Source organism: Solanum verrucosum, unplaced genomic scaffold (genome assembly GCF_900185275.1).
Source record: "Solanum verrucosum unplaced genomic scaffold, falcon-dt-bn FXZP01000176.1, whole genome shotgun sequence".
NCBI lineage: Eukaryota > Viridiplantae > Streptophyta > Magnoliopsida > Solanales > Solanaceae > Solanum > Solanum verrucosum.
Window position 1 is genome coordinate 1,409,853 of NW_026020412.1, and position 20,635 is coordinate 1,430,487.

General features: G+C 39.6%; 1 pseudogene; it reads right to left on the reverse strand.

The window, feature by feature from the left end:
* Positions 1-898: 898 nt before the first annotated feature.
* On the reverse strand, positions 899-16,973 carry LOC125840663 (uncharacterized; annotated as a pseudogene).
* Between the last annotated feature and the right edge of the window lie 3,662 nt (positions 16,974-20,635).

The window sequence follows — 20,635 nt, forward strand, 5'->3', positions numbered from 1 at the left end:
GTATAAGTGATCGTTATCAAGTATAGAACCCAACTTGTAGGTTGGGGTCGATCCCACGAGGAATATGGTTTAGACTTAACTTTAACTTATGATTATATTTGTTTAGTCAACGTATTTACGAGACAAGTAATTAAAGGGGGGGGGGTTGTATAACAAATAACTGCTTGTTGTTTAGAGAGAAAGTTAGCAAGATTCGAACTTTAGTTGTTATCAATGAGAGAAAGAAACTAGGGTGTATGTGTTCCCCATAAGCTCATAACGCGGTAATCCTAGTAATAGTAATCCTTTCCTAGTGTATCACATGCAAAGTGGCAAGTTATGTATCTCACTATTAGATAGTATCACACTAAATCTATGCTAATAATTCTTTTCTTATTAACTACCTCCTTAGTCCGGCAAGTAGCAACAAGGCGAGTTCTAAAGTTGGCCATCGTTAAAAAGACTTTTAAACGAAAGAATTATCAATGCATGCAACAATACTATTCAAGAATTACTTAGTTACTATTCATACTTTATTAATTGCTTATGCTTCCCACAACCCTAGTTGTGGATTTAGTTACCTATGCTAGCAAGAACACAATTCATAATTGTAGAAGAAGAATTCATGAACTTACGTAATGAGTAAAAGAAACCCGTAATCTTCAATTGAAATTCAAAGCAAGAATCTTTATAAACCAAAATTAGGAAATCAAATTGCTAATGTTTGCAAGTTAATTCCCAAGAAAATACCAAGAACTAAAATAATACTATGGTGTCTAACCCCCAAAAACGAGGTTTACATACCCTATTTATAGAAAAGATTGTCCTAAACAAAAAGGAAACGAAAGAAGGAAATAAACTGCTGGACGCGACTTTGATCTACGAGACTGACCCACGGTCCGTAGATCCCTTCCATGGCTCAATACTTTGACATTTTCTCAGAAGCTGGAACTTTCAGCCTTTCAGATACAAACGACGGACCTACAGAACACACTATAGGTCGACCTACGGTCCGTGGGTCCCCTTTCGTGGCTCCACAAACTTTTCATAAGGTACTGGAACTCAAAATCTTTGATACAAATGACGGATATGCAGGACGGCCCGTAGGTCACTTCCGTGGGTGGCCACTTCTGCAGAAATTCAGTTGTCTCTCTCCCGACCTCGTCCAAGTCTATTTCCTACAAATTTAGCACAATAAACATTAGTTCTAATACAAAATGTCCCTAGACACACACAAATCTTAAGTGAAATGTATTAAAAATACCATAAACTCATGGTATATCAACACCCTCAACTTAAATTTGTTGTTTGTCCTCAAGCGACACACTTAGACTCTAAACGACACTTGTGTAGAAGAAGACATACAAACTCAAGCATTCACATGGCTATTTCTATCCATCCCACTCTCTCAGTGCAAATCTTTTCTCTCATACTCAACAAGATAACTCATGCGGATCAAGATATGACAAAGATCGACCAACAGACACCACAACATACACTTTTCACAATCACCAAGGTACCAACTTTTCGACAATGTCACTAGTTCCCTCACTTCAAACGAAATCCTTTTCACACAGATGATATGAATTCTAGAGTTTTAGGATTCATTCAACACTCACGCTCAGAAGTGACTTCAAGTATAGTTAGTGTTCAATACCATAGGCTTGCCCTTATTTTCACTGCTTAGACTCTCCAAACTAGTTGCTAGGATCACTATAGGACTTTCTTAGCTTGTAACGTAGGCTCAATGTCAGGTGTGGTACATTGGGTACTTTTTAGTGACTTTCTGCCCTCCTACATTACATTGGCTATTGACCTCTTCCTTGACCTATTTTTGGCACCTTTTCATTCCACATTCTTTCCCTTAACTCTTTTCAACATGGATGCGACTTTTGAGTTTGTGACACTTATTTGTTTTTCTTTTTCACCTTCTTCTTTTTCTTTCACTTTATTTTTCACACTTTCACTTATTACATTTTTGTCTTTTTTGCACAAAGTCACATCCTCTTTCTTTCTTTTTCTCTTTTTAACACTAGACTTTTTTCATACCTTTTTTTTTCATTTGGTTTCCTCTTTCATAGCCACCCTCAACTTATGCATTTTGTATTAGTTGAGGTGAACATTGTCCGATGTCGGACCAGGGCCAAGATCAAGGTCGCTTTTGGCTTAGCCACCCTCAACTTAGGCTTTTGGCCTAAGTCAAGGTGCACATGTCCAAGTAGGGACCGGGGCCAAGACAATATTTTAAGGGAAGGTGAGTTAGGTGAATAAAAAGAAATGGTCAATTTTAGGCTCAAATATTTGGATCAAAAGGGAACAATGCACTATTAGGTTTAAGTGGACTAATTTGAACAATGGCCTATGATCACTTCCCAACTTCTAGCGTAGATTATCCTAGCAGGACCAACGGGGCAAGTTCAAGATTAGCACAAAACTGTTTGAACATTCAACTATCCTCACACACTCTTGACACCTTGTTTCATTATCAAATTATCAGATTACCCAGTTCAAGTTTTTAGCTTAAGTCATGAGGTCAAATCGGTTTTTATCATGTCACATTTAGATCTAACACATTCAACTCATCAAGACTATATATTCATCACAATTCAACAATTTTTTGACAGGGATCATTTTTATCATGCTTTTCTTTCATGCCATCATGCTTTTATTTTTCATTACTCCTACACATACATTCCTACACATGTCGGTTCAACAAAAATTAAAACAGTCTCCTGGGGAAAAAAAACATAGGCAAGAAAACCCCAAGAGAGGATTATGAGTTGGGTTACTCAGACTTCACCCTATCACTCACAATCTATTTACCCCACCCCCAACAAAATAGAGTGCAATTGTTACCAATGCACAAAAAGTAAATAATAAAGGATCGGGTGAAGCAAACCTGTGGCACATAGCGCCGAAGACCTATCAACAAGTGGGTAGGTCCGGTTTCCCGGACCTCGCTGGATCAACAATCGGGCCATCCTCAGTAGTGCCCGTATCAACCGTCTCAGCACCCTCAGTAGTGCTAACACCTCCTCTCACCGCACCATCAGTAGTTCTCACACTGCTAGAGGCACTTACACTTACCTCCCTAGCCCGTTACTGGCGCATTTCCTCATCAACTATAGAGGCCCTTCGTGCTACCTCAAACTCCTGGCGCTTCTTATTGCTTGCTCTCCTGGCCTCAGTATCATCAGAAACCCTACTGGAGCGGGGGTGCTTCCTAGCATGACGGGAAGTAGCATAAGGTGGCATCTCATATCCTAATAGAGCATCGAACAACGTATTATCAACCGGTGCTGTAGGGGCTGACTCAGGCTCGGTCTCTGGTGGAGCTAGGATGGTGTCAAGATCAGCTCGAAGACTACCTAACACCATCTGGAAAACAGAGACATCTGTGGTGGGGGCTGGTCACTTTAAGACACGCAACTCAAAAGTATCAAGGCGTTGGTGCCCGGTCTAAACCTTTCGGTCCATCATCTGCTCCATCCGCTGCTCCACCCTAGTTGCAGACTCCTCAATCGCCCAGTGTATCCACGACCTCATATGTTGAAGCAGGCTAGCCATCTGAGCCTCCAACTTCTGGACTAGAGCTAAGGGCACAACAACAGACCCTGAAGAGTGAGTAGCTCTGGATGCTCTAGGGGACTGACTAGTGGCTGGAGAATGGGAAGTCGGGGCATCCTCAATAGGGGCTAGAGGGTCAGGATCCTCACCATACATTTGCTCCACATCAACAACTAAGTCTGCTCCTAGTGGTGCCACCTCAACCTACGGATCTCTACGCGGTGCAACCACATTGGCCTCATCTCGAATCAGGCTTATATCCAGGGTTTCGGTCGCTTGAATCAATTTATCATAATGTCAAACTGGCACTCCAGAGTCCCTGTACAAATGAAAAATGAGGCACGGGAAAGAGTAAGTGGTGGTGGCCTTGAAGGCCCTCTCATGTATATCCGCAATAATCAAGCGGGCCGCCAAATCCATATCGAACCCAACAACTAAGGCTGCCACTATGACTGCGCGGTCTCAAGTAAGAACATTGTCTGCCTGCGTAGAAGAAACTCTGTTTCGCACCAATAGCCAGAAGAATTTGGCTACAAAAGTCAAAACGGCCTTCTAGATGCCTCCACTCGGGTTGCTGACCCATTTAGCATGCTCTCCGTTAGTAGCAAGGTGATGGGTCAACCAACGTAATAAAGTCTCCCTCTGCTCTGCATTCCTATGGAATGCCCCGTTCCTCAATATGTGCCAACGGTAATCAAATTCGTCTGTGTTGATCTCTAGAGTGTGGCCCAGGCCGTAGAGGAATCTGCAGATAGTAGCCTCCGATATATCAACTGTGACCCCACGAACTAGTGTAGCCTTAAGTGGAGGCTGGGTGCCGGGCTTGGCCCCTCTGTCAATCAAACCTCGGAGGGTGGCTGCATAGGAAGCATAGAACTCCCTCACGATCTCCTCATTATGGGACCCTGAGCTACGGGTCATCCACTCGCACCTGTGTCTCTTGAAGAGCTCATGAATGGCCGGCGCAGTGTGCAAGCTGCCTAACCTGGCGCTCATCAGTGACTAATCAAGCCATCCTCTCCTTCTCAGTTATCATCCGGGCATCCCTTATATTTGTCATTGACCACCTACACACCACCGGTTTGGCTCCTCAGCAACTGCAACAGGTTTGGTGTTAGGTGGTACGGGAATGTCCTACGCACAAGTAGCCTCATCAGACGAGGCAGCCCTCCCATGTGACTAGAGCCGGATGTGGAGCCAGAATCAGAGCCGGAGCTAGTAGCGGACTCAGAGCCGGAAGTAGAACCAACCGGTGAACTGATCGGTGTATCCCTCTCATTAGACTGGGGGGTAGTGACCACGTTGGAAGTCACTAGCCGAGATTGATTCCAGGGAGTGCGAGGTGCTATAGGGGATGTCCTGATGACAGGTGGAATACATGCGGGATCAGTCTACGCATCAGTGTCTTCATCAATTAGCCAAAAAGTCAGCGCCACAGATTTGGACTTTCCCTTTGGTGCCCAAGTCAGTGCTTTCTTAGGGGTTATGGTACCTGTGGAAGTTTAGTTTGTACCAAAATAGACCAATGACACACCTCGAAATTTTTTTAGAACATAGAACAAACCAAAACGAAAAACAAAAAAAATTCAGATAGTAGCTTCAGTGGCCACCTAAGGTCCGTGGGTCCCTTCCTTAGGTCAGTGGTCCTAAAACGTTGGGCTCTGATGGGAACCACGGATGTGCAGAACGGTCCGTAGGTTGACCTACAGACCGTAGTCCACCTCCGTGGTTCCACACTTAGTGGATCCTTTATGTGCAACAGACCCACAGACCTGATCTACGGTCCGTAGGCGGGGTCTATTAGGTCAGATCTGTGCCAGGTATCAGACATGCCTCATTTTTAAACCATTGTTTTCAACAATTCAAACAATCAATCTAAGTCTAATCATGCATTTCAACACAATTTATGATAGTTTGTCATCCCTAGGGTTACGATTACTCCTTATTTAACATTTATTGCATACAAATCTAGAAATCCTAAGTTGAAACTTCCATATAGACTATTTTCTTTAAATTACTTGATTACAAAGACAACACAATCACATTCTATCATCCCAATAGTGTTTATAACTACAGTTCCTCATGCAATTTCATACAAAAACAACCCAAGGCCAAGATCCACTTCATGACTTCATGTATTGAACAATGAATACCAAAATTCAGAGTTAAGTTGAAATCATTTACCTTACAAGTATTTAAAATGGGTGATTGTGTAATGCAATAGACTTTTTAGATCGTGTGACACCAAACTCGGACCTTGAACTCTTTTGGTGAAGGGAGAATGAAAGTGATCAGATTTGGGAAAAAGAAGAATGGAAATTTGGGAGAGGAGATGGTAAGTATGGGATATGAGATGGTAAGTATGGGATATGAGAGTGATTTGGGGGATATAATTATGGAGTTTTAGGATTTGGAGGGGTTGGAAACGGTTGGGAGGGAATATGGGAAGTGGTGGATTAATGTAAAAATGAAGAGTTTATTAAAAGAGGTTCGGGTCGAGTCGACAAAACCCTAACTTTCGACCCACGAGACCCCGTGTACGGGCCGTGGGTCGACCTACGGATCGTGGGTGGGGTCCATAGGTCACTCAACACTTAGAAAATGTAGAGGACTTACCTGGGGGTGTACAGACTCCATTCACGGTCCGTGGATCAATCCACGGACCGTCGATGGGGTCCGTAGACCTCTACAACATACATTTTCTGCAGATTTGGCTTTTCATCCCTACACACGTAGCAACCGTTAGGACTTTCTTTTTACATTTTCTGGACACTTTTTTAGACACGAACCCTATTCTATATCTAGCCAACACTAAGACAAATAAAAAACCAATCTAAAGAATTACAGAAAATCAAATGAACAAAGCAAACTCCTAAATCGAAAAAAAAAACCCTATAGTTGGCTAGATTGTACATCTTGGTTTATCTCCCAAGCAACACTTGATTTAACGTCACGCCACGACACAGGCCTCTTTATTAGTCAGACTTTATCAAGATAGTAGGCCTCAACCACTTCTTACATATTCTCTTCTTTGCCCATGTAGACGTTGACCCTTTGCCCGTTTACCTTAAACCTTGTGCCCTCAGTGTTCTCGAGATTGACCGCTCCATGTGATAACACTTGAGTGACTATGAATGGCCCGGTCCACTTGGACTTGAGCTTGGCAGGAAATAAGCGCAACCTAGAGTTGAATAGAAGCACCAGATGACCCACAACAAACTCGTGCTTTTCAATCTTTTGATCATGATATTTCTTCTTCTTCTCCTTGTACAAGGCAGAACTTTCGTAAGCTCTTAGGCGAAAATCATCAAGCTCATTCAAGTCAATTACTCTCTGATTCGATGCGGTGCCCCAATCCAAATTCAACTTCTTTAGCGCCTACATAGCCTTATGCTCTAGCTCTACCGGCAAATGGCAAGACTTCCCATATACAAGTTGGTAGGGGGACATACCTATGGGAGTCTTGAATGCGGTGCGATAGGCCGATAGAGCATCATCAAGCCTCCTAGACCAATCAGTTCTATTAGCATTCACAGTCTTAGCAAAGATTTGCTTGATTTCTCTGTTGGACACTTCAACTTTCCCACTAGACTGCAGATGGTAAAGAGTGGCTACATTGTGGTGGACGCCATATTTCTCAAGTAGTGCCTTGAATAACTTATTACAGAAGTGAGAACCTCAATCACTGATAATCGCCCTAGGTGTACCAATCTGGAGAAGATATTATTTTTCAGGAATGCGGTGACCCTTTTACCTTCATTGTTGGAAACCACAATTGCTTCCACCCACTTTGATACATAATCAACCGTAACAAAAATATACTTCTTCCCATGTGAGCTCACAAATGGACCCATAAAATCAATGCCCCAAACATCAAACAACTCAATCACCAAAATCGGATTCATAGGTAGCTCTTACTTCTTTGAAATTCCTCCTTCTCTTTGGCAACGATCACAAGACTTGGCGAAATCATGAGCATCTTGGTGGATGGTAGGCCAATAATACCCAGACTGCAAAATCTTTTGCGCAGTCCAAATACCACTATGATGCCCACCAACAGGCAAAAAATGACACGCCTCTAGTATACCTATCATCTCAACCTCAGGCACACAGCACCGAATAATCCCATCAACACAAATACAGAACAAATAAGGTTCATCCCAAAAGAACTTCTTCACATCATGCATAAACTTTTTCCTTTTGTGAAAAGACAAATGTGATGAAACCAGATCACTTGCCAAGTAGTTAGCAAAGTCTGCGAACCAAGGAATAGGATAATGAGAAGCCGCCAATACCTGTTCATATGGAAACACATCATTAATTTCATCCCCATCTCCTGGCTTGAGCATAACTTCCTCCTATAATCTGGACAAATGATCGGCAACTTGATTCTCTGTCCCCTTTCTGTCTTTTTCCTCAAAAGTGAACTCTTGCAGCAACAATACCCATCTAATCAACCTCGGTTTTGCAATCCTTCTTAGCCATCAAATACCTCAATGCAGAATGGCCAGTATGCACTATGACCTTAGTACCAAGCAAGTAGGATCGAAATTTCTCGAATGCAAAAACCACAGCAAGGAATTCTTGTTCAGTCACTGTATAGTTCTTTTGAGCCACATTTAGAGCTTTGCTTGCATAGTAAATAGGATGGAGAATCTTCTCTCACCTCTGTCCCAATACCACACCAAACGTCACTCCACTCGTATCGCACATTACTTCAAACGGTTGCCCCCAATCTGGTGAAATAATGATAGGTGCGAAAACTAACTTTTCTTTCAAATCTCCAAATGCTCTTAGACAAGCATCATCAAACTTAAACTTACGCTCCTTTTCGAGCAATTTGCATAATGGGTGTGCAATCTTGGAGAAATCCTTAATGAACCTCTTATAGAAACCTGTATGCCCAAGAAAACTTCTAACACCTTTAACATAGATAGGTGGTGGAAGCTTTTCTATTACCTCGACTTTTGCTCTATCAACCTCATACCCTTCTTAGAAATCTGATTACCTAGAATTATCCCTTATTTCACCATGAAGTGACACTTTTCCCAATTGAGCACAAGATTGCACTCTTCACACCGTTTAAGTACCTCGTCCAAATGATCCAAACAACCATCAAATGAGTCACCTACCACAGAAAAAATCATCCATAATTACCTCAATAGTGTCCTCCACCATATCAGAAAATATCGACATCATGCAACGCTGGAAGGTCGTTGGAGCATTACACAACCCAAATGGCATTCGTTTGAAGGCGAAAGTCCTAATAAGGGAAAGTGAATGTGGTCTTCTCTTGGTTTTCCGAAGCTATAGAGATCTGATTGTAGCCCGAATAACCATCAAGAAAACAATACCTACCTTTACCAGCAAGGCAATCCAACATTTGATCTATGAACGACATAGGGAAGTGGTCATTTTCTGTCCAAGCATTCAATTTCTGTTAGTCCATGCATAGTCTCCGTCTTGTCACGAGCCGCATCGAAACAAGATTGTTTCTCGCATTAGGAACCACAGTAATCCCACCTTTCTTGGGCACACACTGAACATGACAAACCCAACTACTATCTCCAATAGGATAAATGACTTCAGCATCCAACCACTTGATGATTTCCTTCTTCGCTACTTTTTGCATAGGCGAATTTAGTCTCCTTTGGTGCTCAATACTAGGTTTGTGATCCGGCATGAGTTGGATTTTGTGAGAACAAATACGAGAAGGAATTCCAATAATGTCCGTTGTTGCTCCCAATTGCACATGCAAGTGTATGCGGTCGCGCAAGTAATATATTGGCTTTTGAAAGAACCAGATTATCGAACTCAAAGGACTTGTCAATTAACTATTTTTTTCTAAATTATACTGATCTAATTATATATTTAAGAGAGCAAAAAGAGAAGAATGGAAGAACAAAATAATAAAATTACTTACAATAGTTTGAAAATCCCAGGGCTGCAACATGTATTGGATTTCATTATCATATTTTTGGCTTAGAACTAATTTCAGTTGTCAAGTTACTGGTTTATAGGGCTGATGATATGATCTGGGTTATACGCCTCTCATCGCCTACCCCAGTTAGCTATCTAACTACATTGTTGAGCGGGAATAACTAGACTAACTGGCGAGCATTTATATTTCATCCTATTTCATAACCAAGCAAGGTGTTCATCTGGGCGTCACTCCTGAACACTAATCGCCTCAATTTAATGGGTGGACCGAGCTCTCTATATTCTCTGGTCTATCTAATCCCTCCTTTCTCGATTTTAAGATTAGACAATGTATTTATCTTATGGTGATCAAGCACAAAATACTGAAACAAGAATATAGAAGTAACTTATAATGACAACCAAAAATTAATTCAAAACCTTAAATAATCAAAATTGAGTCCGTAGCTACAACTCCAGAACAAGAGCTTTAGCTACTAATGTCTAAGAAAATAAGAAGAAGAAAAGAACCCTAAAAGTATTGACGACTTTCCCTTCAAAAGTGCCTCCTCCTTACTCTATATTGGTTTTCCCTAAATAATTATTTCTATGGACTATTTATAGATATAAAAAACCTTAAATAAAATAATTGAATCCAAATCAAATTGGGAACCAAAACGAAGCGGAACTAGAATTCCTATTTCACTGAGGACAGTAACCGCCTCACAAATCTGCCGCTATTGTTGCATTCAATCGCTGCCACGTTGCAGCAAGGATTCTTGAATTTTCGCTGTTTGTTGCAACTAGTTGCACTTAACATATTTATACATTATAATATTGAATTTAATCCATTAAGTTGCCTGCTTGATTTCCTTCTTCAATCTTCAATCTTTAATTTGTTTTAGCTCCAAACTTCTTCAACTTTAAACCAATTTACTTCTACAAATAAAATACACTATTTAGCACAATCCATAAAATTAATACTCAAAAAGGGTAGATATAAATAATAAATGTGAGGCAAATAATGATTAAAAATATGTATTTTTGGCCTCACATCAACACCCCACACTTAAACTTTTGCTCGTCCTCGAGCAAGCATTAAAGCTCATCTAAAAAAATCATACTAGGAAAATGTCATCACTTTGGTTAATGCAAACAATTAGGCCATATACCAATTTCAAAACATCAAGTAGTCTTCTCAATCATTATGCAAGACATCCAAATAAACAACAAGCCTCTAACCTCTAACCTCCTACCTCAAGGAAAGACTTTGAACTCATCAAATTTAAGCTTGCTCCCCTACTTTCATCAAAGAAAGTTAATAAAATCATCTATCCATCATGAAACAAGTGCCCTCACAGGAAGAAATAGTTCACACACTCAATTTGAAAGATTGAATATAAATTAAGGACTTCATATCAAGAACAACTCTCACACTCACAAAGAAAATTCAAATGTATGCACAAAGAACCATATGCTTGCCCATTATGTACATCTCCACTAATTAAGCATGCTCGAATAGAATAATATAGGACTTTAACAGGTTGTAATGTAGGCTAGGGAACGGGTAGGAAAACTATATAATAGTGACTTACACTTCCTTAAGCACTTTGCACTTTAAGACTTCATCACCCATTATTTTCTTCTTTATTTTCAGCCCTCTATTCAACAATTATTTCACAAGTAATTCTCATCATCTCAAGAATGTTTCAATCATTTTTTTAAATTGTTTTTTACAAAAGTTTTCCTTCATAATAGCCACCCTCAACTTATGTATTTTACATGCATTAAGGTGCACGTTGTCCTTGGAAGGACCAGTGTCATCATCAAGGTAACTTCTTTTGTTCATTTTTTTTTGTTTACATCACATTGTTTCAAAGAGGGCATTTAAAGCACTTTGTAGCTATCATTGATTACCTTTTCACTCAACCATCCTTTTTTCTCAAAATTGATATTTAGAATAATTCTATGCTATAATGCTCAAGGAAGCAAGGTGCAAAAATTAGGGTTTCAACAAATAGTCAAGGGCAAAATATGGCTACCAACAAAAGGCTATAGGCTCAAAAAGGCTAACTAGTGATATAATATCTGAAAAGGCTAAAATTTATCAAACAAATCAAAGAAAGCCTATTATCATCTCCTAAGCGAATCAACACTTTTTTATTTCGCTTCAATAACATGCAGGGCAAGTTCTAAACTAAAATGCAAAACATGGAATAAAGAAATTCTCACCACACATGACACAAGTATCAATCAAGATGGATCAATTCCACTTCTAAGAGAGACAGAATCATAACAAGCTACAAAATAAAATAAATTATATACAAAGTCACAACCATGAGCTTAGGTATCAAAGAGTGCATTATTTTTTTATCAAGCATTCACAAGAAAGTACTACTAAAATATTAGACCTAAATAGCAAGTATCACACCACTCGCAAGGGTCTTTTCTTTTCTCTCAAAAAAATAAAATAAAAATTATTCCTAAAAAAAAAAAAAGACACTCGGTTCAAAGGGACTATCCTCAGGAAAAAAATCGAAAACAAAAGCCAAGGAACCCATCCTAACAAAATAAAATACTCAATAAAATAATAAAAACTAGGAATTTATTCCTCCACCCCACACTTAAAAAGATGTTATGTCCGCAAAGCATCAAATAAAATTTAAAACAAGGGTTAGAAAAAGTCCCTCAGGACTTTAGACCTAGCTAGTAGTATGTTCTCTTAGTTTTCATCAAGGGTCGTACGCACTCTACACTTAAGCTCAAACGTGCTCCTTAGCTTCGAATTTCGGATACTCAGACTTCTCCAAAACCTGCAAAAACAACATAAAAAAATGACACTAAAAAATAAAAATAAAATAAAATAAGAAGTTACACTATAAATTGGGTTGCCTCCCAATAAGCGCCTAATTTAACGTCGTGGCACGACACAAGTAAATTTACTAATTTTCTTTCCACTTTGAACTTATGAATTGTACCCCTAACTTTGCATCAGCTTTTCTGCTCCTCTCCAGGGGCGGTGGTATAAAGAAAAAGGAACCAAGTAATATATGTCGCATCTTACACTTTTTGGCCCTTATGTGAGGAATATCGTTTTGTCTACGTGGACTAAAAAACTTTAGGATATAGGGTTCTTGTATCTCATCTATACACTCTTCCATTAGTTCAGATGATATAGAAAAGTGTTTTGAATGGGATTCAAAATGCCTTCTCTAAAGCAACATTATTTACAACATTCTCACTTTTGTACTCGTTCTCAACATCGATATTAAAGAATAAGTTATAGTTGAATGGTTGGAATTCCTCTTTTTGTTCCACTAGTTGGTCATCATCCACGACAATTGGTGATTGGACAGTAGACGCCTCAATCGTTTTGTTCAAGTAAGCCTCTAAGTCATGAATATCTGAGCCAAATTGATCTATTTATTATGTGAGTTCAACTCTTCCTTCAATTAGTTAGGTTGTCATGTATGTCAGACTATCACAGATAGACTCTTGAAACTTTAGAAGTTGAGTTTGTTCTTGTAGCCAAGATTGGGTCACTATCTTTGCTTCTCCATAACTTTCTCCTTCTTGGGCTGCAATCTCTAGGACAATAATTTCTAATTGAATAGCGTCAAGCGCATCTCGCAGTTTCGTGATTATTTTTTGCTCTTCCACACATTCAAACATTTGTTCAACAATTTTTGAATTAACTTTGTCCAGCATGGCCGTACATTCCATAAGTGAATTCACATTGCGCGCCTCTTGTTTTGCATTCTCCACTTCATCGCCCCTACAAATATCACAAATAATAGAAGAATCATAATAGGGGTTCGGGGGAAGAGAATAAGATTTAGGACAACCATTCCAATGAATATATTGATGACCACATATATCACATAAATGACATTCATCAACCAACCACGATTTATCCCAATCATCCATATCAATAAGAGTATCAAATTATTCAAAAAAAACTAAAAAAAACTTATAAAAAAACAAAACTTAAATAAATAAAAAGAAAAAATATAACTTAGACAAATATTTAATTTCTAAGTCCCCGGCAGCGGCGCCAAAATCTTGTTGCTCCCAATTGCACGCGCAAGTGTACACGGTCGCACAAGTAATATAGTGGCTCTTAAAAGAACCAAATTATCAAACCCAAAGGACTTGTCAATTAACTATTTTTCCTAAATTATACTGATCTAATTATTTATTTAAGAGAGCCAAAAGAGAAGAATGCAAGAACAAAATAATAAAATTACTTACAATAGTTAGAAAATCCCAGACCTGCAACATGTATTGGATTTCATTATCATATTTTTGGCTTAGAACTAATTTCAGTTGTCAAGTTACTGGTTTATAGGGTTGATGATATGATCCGGATTATGCGCCTCTTGTCGCCTATCCCAGTTAGCTATCTAACTACATCGTTGAGAGGGGATAAATAGACTAATTGGTGAACATTTATATTTCATCCTATTTCGTAACCAAACAAGGTGTTCGTCTGAGCGTCACTCCTGAACACTAATTACCTCAATTTAATGGGTGGACCGAGCTCTCTATATTTTATGGTCTATCTAATCCCTCTTCTCTCGATTTTAAGATTAGACAATGTATTTATCTTATGGTGATCCAGCACAAAATACTAAAACAAGAATATAAAAGTAACTTATAATGACAACCAAAAATTAATTCAAAACCTTAAATAATTAACATTGAATCCGTAGCTACAGCCCCAGAACAAGAGCTTTAGCTACTAATGTCTAAGAAAATAAGAAGAAGAAAAGAACCCTAAAAAGTATTGACGACTTTCCTTTCAAAAGTGCCTCCTCCTTACTCTATATTGGTTTTCCCCAAATAATTATTTCTATGGACTATTTATAGATATAGAAAACCCCAATTAAAATAATTGAGTCCAAATCAAATTGGGAACCAAAACGAAGCGGAACTAGAATTCCTATTTCACTGAGGACAGTAACCGCCTCACAAATTTGCCACTATTGTTGCATTCAACCGCTGCCACGTGGCAGCAAGGATTCTCAAATTTTCGTTGTTTATTGCAACTAACTGCACTTAATATATTTATACACTATAATATTGAATTTAATCCATTAAGTTGTCTGCTTGATTTCCTTCTGCAATCTTTAATTTGTTTTAGCTCCAAACTTCTTTAACTTTACACCAATTTACTTCTACAAATAAAATACACTATTTAGCACAATCCATAAAATTAATGCTCAAAAAGGGCAGATATAAATAATAAATGTGAGGCAAGTAATGATTAAAAATATGTAATTTTGGCCTCACATCATCCGCAATAGTCCACTCAATATCCCGCTTGAACCTCTTCAACACAGAAACCAAAGCCTTAACTTGTTCCGCCTTCAAATCGACCACAATGATGAGTGGTAAAGTACCATCTCTCCCAAGAATACATACCTCAAATGTGATGGTAGAGCCTTAAGCTCCAATTTTGGAGCCTCTTCAATAGACGGTTTTTCTGGTGAAGAGTCACGATTCTTCATATCTAACTCCAATATCTTCGGTTTGGAACAGAATTCGAACCTATCAAGTGTAGCAACTAACTCATCATAGTCTTCAATACCATCACCCTTAAAATTCATCATTACTGCTGCAAGTGCATCAACACCCAACCGCTCTTCAATAGACATATCAAAACCTTGACCCACAATATGATTCACCACGGACAATGACTTGAGATCACTTTCCTGCTTCATGGACCTACATATATTAAAAGTCACCTCTTCACTATTCAATCAAAACTTCATCTGCCCTTTTTCCAGATCGACCAAGGCGTGCCCAGTAGCAAGGAATGGTCTCCCAAGGATGATGGGAACCTCAAAATCAACCTCACAATCAAGTATCACAAAATCCGCCGAAAAGATAAAAGACTCCACTTTCACAAGTACATCTTGGAGCACACCAATGGGCCTCTTCACAGTTCTATCGACCATGAGCAATCACATCGCAGTCGGTTTTGGAGCCCCTAAACCTAACTTCTTGTAAATAGACAATGACATCAGATTAATTCTAGCACCCAAATCACACAATGCCTTAGCAAAATGCAACAACCCGATGGTACATGGAATAGGGAAGGCACCAGGATTCTCCTTCTTCTGCACAAGTGACCTTGTAGCAATAGCACTACAATGTTGCAACCTATCATCATCTTCAAAACTCACGGTCTTCTTAGTCACCAAATCTTTCATGAACTTCACATACCCAGGCATTTGCTCTAAAGCTTCTATCAACGGAACATTGATGGAAAGTTGTTTCAACATAGTAATAAACCTGTGGTATTTCCCTTATTCATTCTTCTTTACCAACCTCTATGGGAATGGAGGTGGAGGTCTAGGCATGGGGACAACTTTTTGGGTTATCTCTGCTTCCTTCTCTGTAGCATTCTTGGACTCTCCAGTAACCTCAATCTCATCATTCTCTTTACCAACCTCAATTTCAACCTCAGACGGCATAGGTGGATCAATGGTTTGCTTACCCCCTTGAGTAGTGATTGACATATAATGCCCATCATTTTTTGGATTTTGGATAGTGTTGCTAGGAAGTGTGTCAGGCTGATGTGGATTTACTATAGTGGACAGCTGATTCATCTGCTGCTCAAGTTTCTTGATCGATACTGCATGGGCATCAACTTTCTGATCGATTCCAGACAAGTCATTTTGCATCTCCTTCACGTTTTCATCAGTCGAATCAAACCTCTTCATCATCTTTTGCATCATATCCTCAATACGTGACATATTACCCCTAGCTTCCCTATTGCCGGATTCCTGATTCTGTGGAGGGACATAAGGCCCAGCTCTATCGTTTTTGTTGTAGTTATTGTCGCGATTGTAGTTCCCATCCCGGACATATTGACCCTCTAGATTATAATTACCATAATTCTGACCTTGATTTCCTTGACCTTGGCGCCAATTATCTGAATTGGAACCTTGGGCGTTGGCTCGGAAACCCCCTGTCTGATCATTCACCAAGTAAGCATCCTTCTCATAGTAACATTTCTCTACCGGTGGTGGTGGAGTCCTAGTCAAATAATTCACTGCATTAACCTTTTCTGCACCTCCGCTAACATGCTTCAACACCAACCCAAGTTATGTCCTCATCTGAGCCATCTCCTCACGAATGTCATCGGTAGATTGACTAGGTGCAAGTTGAACTGCAAAAGTGCTTCATCCAGTGTCTGACTTTCGAGTGCTTCATGCTTTATTGTTTCGGGAAATCTTCTCCAGTTTCTCAGCGATCTCCTCAAAAGTGCACTCACCATATGATCCTCCTGCAATAATATCAAGCACAACTTTACTATTGTCATCTTGACCTCAGTAGAAATACTCCTTTAGTGACTCATCATCAATGGGGTGGTTCAGAACACTTCTAATGAATGCAATGAACCTGTCCCACGAACAAATCATAGACTCTCCACGTAGTGCCACAAAGTTGTTGACTTTATCTTTGTGGTTCAGCTTCTTTGACAACGGAAAGTACTTTTCCATGAACACCTTGTGCAATTGGTCCCATGTATGAATTGAGTTGTACGGAAGCTCAGAAAACCATACAGCAACATGACCGGTCAATGATAGAGGGAGGACTCTCAACCCTATAACGTTCATGTCCAACTCCAGTCACCCCACACAACTCTTACAAACACTCCTCGACTTGGCCATGTGCCCAAATAGATCTTCTGAATCCATATCGGAAAATAAACCCCCCGCTGTAAGCATCTGCATCAAACTACTAGTCACCACAAATGTATGCCCTGGAGGCAGAGGAGGGAGAACAATGGGTCATTCAGATTCGACAGTGTTGAATTCGACCCTGTAATTATCACGCAGTCTTGGTTTAGGTGGAGCTTGCACCCTCAATGCATCTCTAAGTTGATTATCACCCTAAACTTGAACATTCTCATTATTCACTTGGTCCTCAGGTTCCTCTATGACTGGGTGATCACAAACCCCTTGATTATTCATCCTTCTCAAAGTTTTGCTCAACTCTGGATCGTTCGGGGTCAGTGGTTCGCCTCGACTCCGTGTACTTAGCATACACTAGAGTAGAAACCAAAAGAAAACAAAACCAAAGAAAAATGTAAAATTAGGAAATAATTGACTAAAGTTCAATAATGTAGTTAAACTTAATCTAAAAGCCTTATTCCCTGGAAGCGGCGCCAAAATTTGATATGCTCAAATTACACCTCCCTAAAGAAGTTAAGCTATCGTTATCAAGTAAAGAACCCAACTTATAGGTTGGGGTCGATCCCACGAGGAATATGGTTTAGACTTAACTTTAACTTACGATTATATTTGTTTAGTCAACATATTTCTAAGACAAGGAAGTAAAGGAGGGGTTTTTGTGTAACAAATAACTGATTGTTGTTTAGAGAGCAAGTGAGCAAGATTCAAACTTTAGTTGTTATCAATGAGAGAAAGAAACTATGGTGTATGTGTTCCCCATAAGCTCATAACACGGTAATCCTAGTAATATTAATAATTTCCTAGTGTATCACATGCAAAGTGGCAAGTTATGTATCTCTAAGTGCTTGGTCCGCCAAATAGAGAATTTCACCCCGCACCTTGGTCCGGCTACGTGTGTATAATTTACTAACCCTTGCCTTTACCTCATATTAGACATCATATCAATGTATGGCTTCGTTTTCACTCTCGCACCAATTGACATTAGACTATTAGATAGTATCACACTAAATCTATGTTGATAATTTATTTCTTATTAACTACCTCCTTGGTCCAGCAAGTAGCAACAAGGTCAGCTTCTCTTGTTGTTCTTCTCGAAGCCCTGCGGGCTTTCTTTTGTTGTCTTTTGTCCTCCTTGGATAGGTCGGCAGACAGCTCCTCATCAAGACTCTCTGACTTTGTATTTTTATTGCCGGACTTACTCTTGGGTAGTTCACCCCAGAAATCATCAAGTGATTGAGTGGAGGGTGCCTGACTGAGAAATTGCATCAAAGACTCTGGCATGACCAGAGTGGGCACCTATACTGGTATTTCAGCCAGTTTAGCAACTTGAGCTCGCATCTCAGCCAATTGTGTATGGAAATCTTCAGTGTTGACTAAACCGACTGCCTGCAATCGATCCTAGACAAGGATCTTCAAACCATCCATCCTGTCTTTTAAGACAACCAACTCCTTTCGCATCTCATCTTTTATCTTCTTCTCCACAGCTATCACATCTCGCTTTATTAGCTGGGATATTGATGAGTTTGAGATTTGAACTCATTTAGGGCTTTATTTATATAGTTTTAGTTTCCTCAAATGCTTATTTTGTGCTAATAACTGATGTAAAACCCTTGATTTCCAGGTATATGGATTGAGGAACAAAGCAAGGACATCAATTTGCAAAAAGGAATAAAAAAGGCTAAAAGAATGAAAAAAGGTAAGCCTGGTGATTGCCAAGTCCACTTGGCGAGTCACCAAATGTCCACTTGACCGCCTAAAGTTCTAGTGTGCCAAGCCCTAAAGGAAAAAACCAAGTTGGCGAGAGAAAAGAGCAATCGGCGGATCATTGAGTGGTTTCGAGATGTAGTATTGCATCGCCCAATGTTACAGACCTTGAGGATGTTGAATGCCAAGGCAAAAGGGCGATGGAAATGACCAAAGGGCAACTCGCCGAATGGTTTGGTGAGCCCGGCTTACTTTGTTGAGTGACTCTTAGCAGCATATTTTTGGCGACTATAAATACATGTTTGAACTTTTAGTTTAGTATCGAAGCTTATTTATTTTCAGTTTATTATTGAGGTTTGAACTGGTGAGACAATTTTCTCTAGTTTTTCCCAAGTTGTGAAGAATTGAAGTTTCTCACTTTTGAGAAATTGGAAGTGGGTCGTTGAGATTCTTCGAATTGGAGCATTGTAAGGACAAATCTACACTTACCTAGTTGATGGATAATCAATTTGGTAACTGTTTTTACCTTTTTATAATGTTTAGCTAAAACCCCAATTCTTGGGGTGTGATTATGTGATTATGGGCTAATTTAGTTTATGGGTATTGCTAATTGTTAGTTTAAATGCTATTTAGAGGTGAGTTCAATCATTAATTGTGGTTTAATTTAAGAACTGTAGTTGCAAATGGAGTTCTACCCTTGCGTTTTTGGCTTGCTCGAGAGAGAGGTTTTAAAACTAAACTTATTGATTGATGGTCTGTGGGTATTGGGTTGACCTTGGTTCAACTTGAGAGAGTGAATCCTAAACCCAATCTCACACATTCAGCTCGAGAGAGTGAATGGATTAAGGTGTGGGTTGTTCTTATTTTGCTTGCTTGTTGATGTTCGAGAGAAATCAACTTGATTCGGGGTAAATTGTTCAAGAGAAAGTTTATCTCCTCTATAGCCTAGCTTACTCACTAATATCTAGCTATTTTCTAATAATTGCAATTACCTATTTGTCTATATTAGCCTATAATCGAATCACATCCCAAGAACCTATCTCTTTATTGTTATTTCGTATTGATTGCCATTGTTTGTAGTTGATAATTCCAAACCAGAACCCCCCATTTGACATATGTGTCACCCCCTGATTTGAATCATGTCTTTATTCGATAATTTTTATTCCTATGACTGATATGCTCTTACTTCCCTATTGAATCTTAAACATGTACCGCTCCATGTGGGGTTCGACCCCAACTCATTTAGTTGGTTTTATACTGACTAGCGATGTTGACACTTAGAATTGGATAAAGTGTCCTTGAAACGTTAATCAGGAATCCGGTGTACAATCTGTTTGACTAAGGTCCTGATTTGGCGCTGATTTGAAACCAATTTGTCAAGGAATAAAATAGGAATAGTGACAAAGGTACTCGGAGCCTGTGAGGCTGAAACTGGTGGTGGTGGTGCCTCTATAGATGGCTAAGATGACTCCCCCTGCTCTGGCCCTCTATCCGCATGTGGAATGTCAATTGGTACGTGAGGAACAACTGTCAAAGAACCCATAACTCCAGATTTTGTACCAAAGAGATGGTTAGCGACATATTTGATTTTAGAGATCTGGGTGAGTCTAAATGCCTCACCCCATCTGTCAACTAGCTTGTTTGGGGAAATGTTTGCTTGTCGACACAATTTTCCTATCAGACAGGGAGATGGAAGTCCGACTCTCTCATTTAGTGCCCTGTTTCTCATCTCGATCGCTATGATCCCCCCCACATTTACTGGG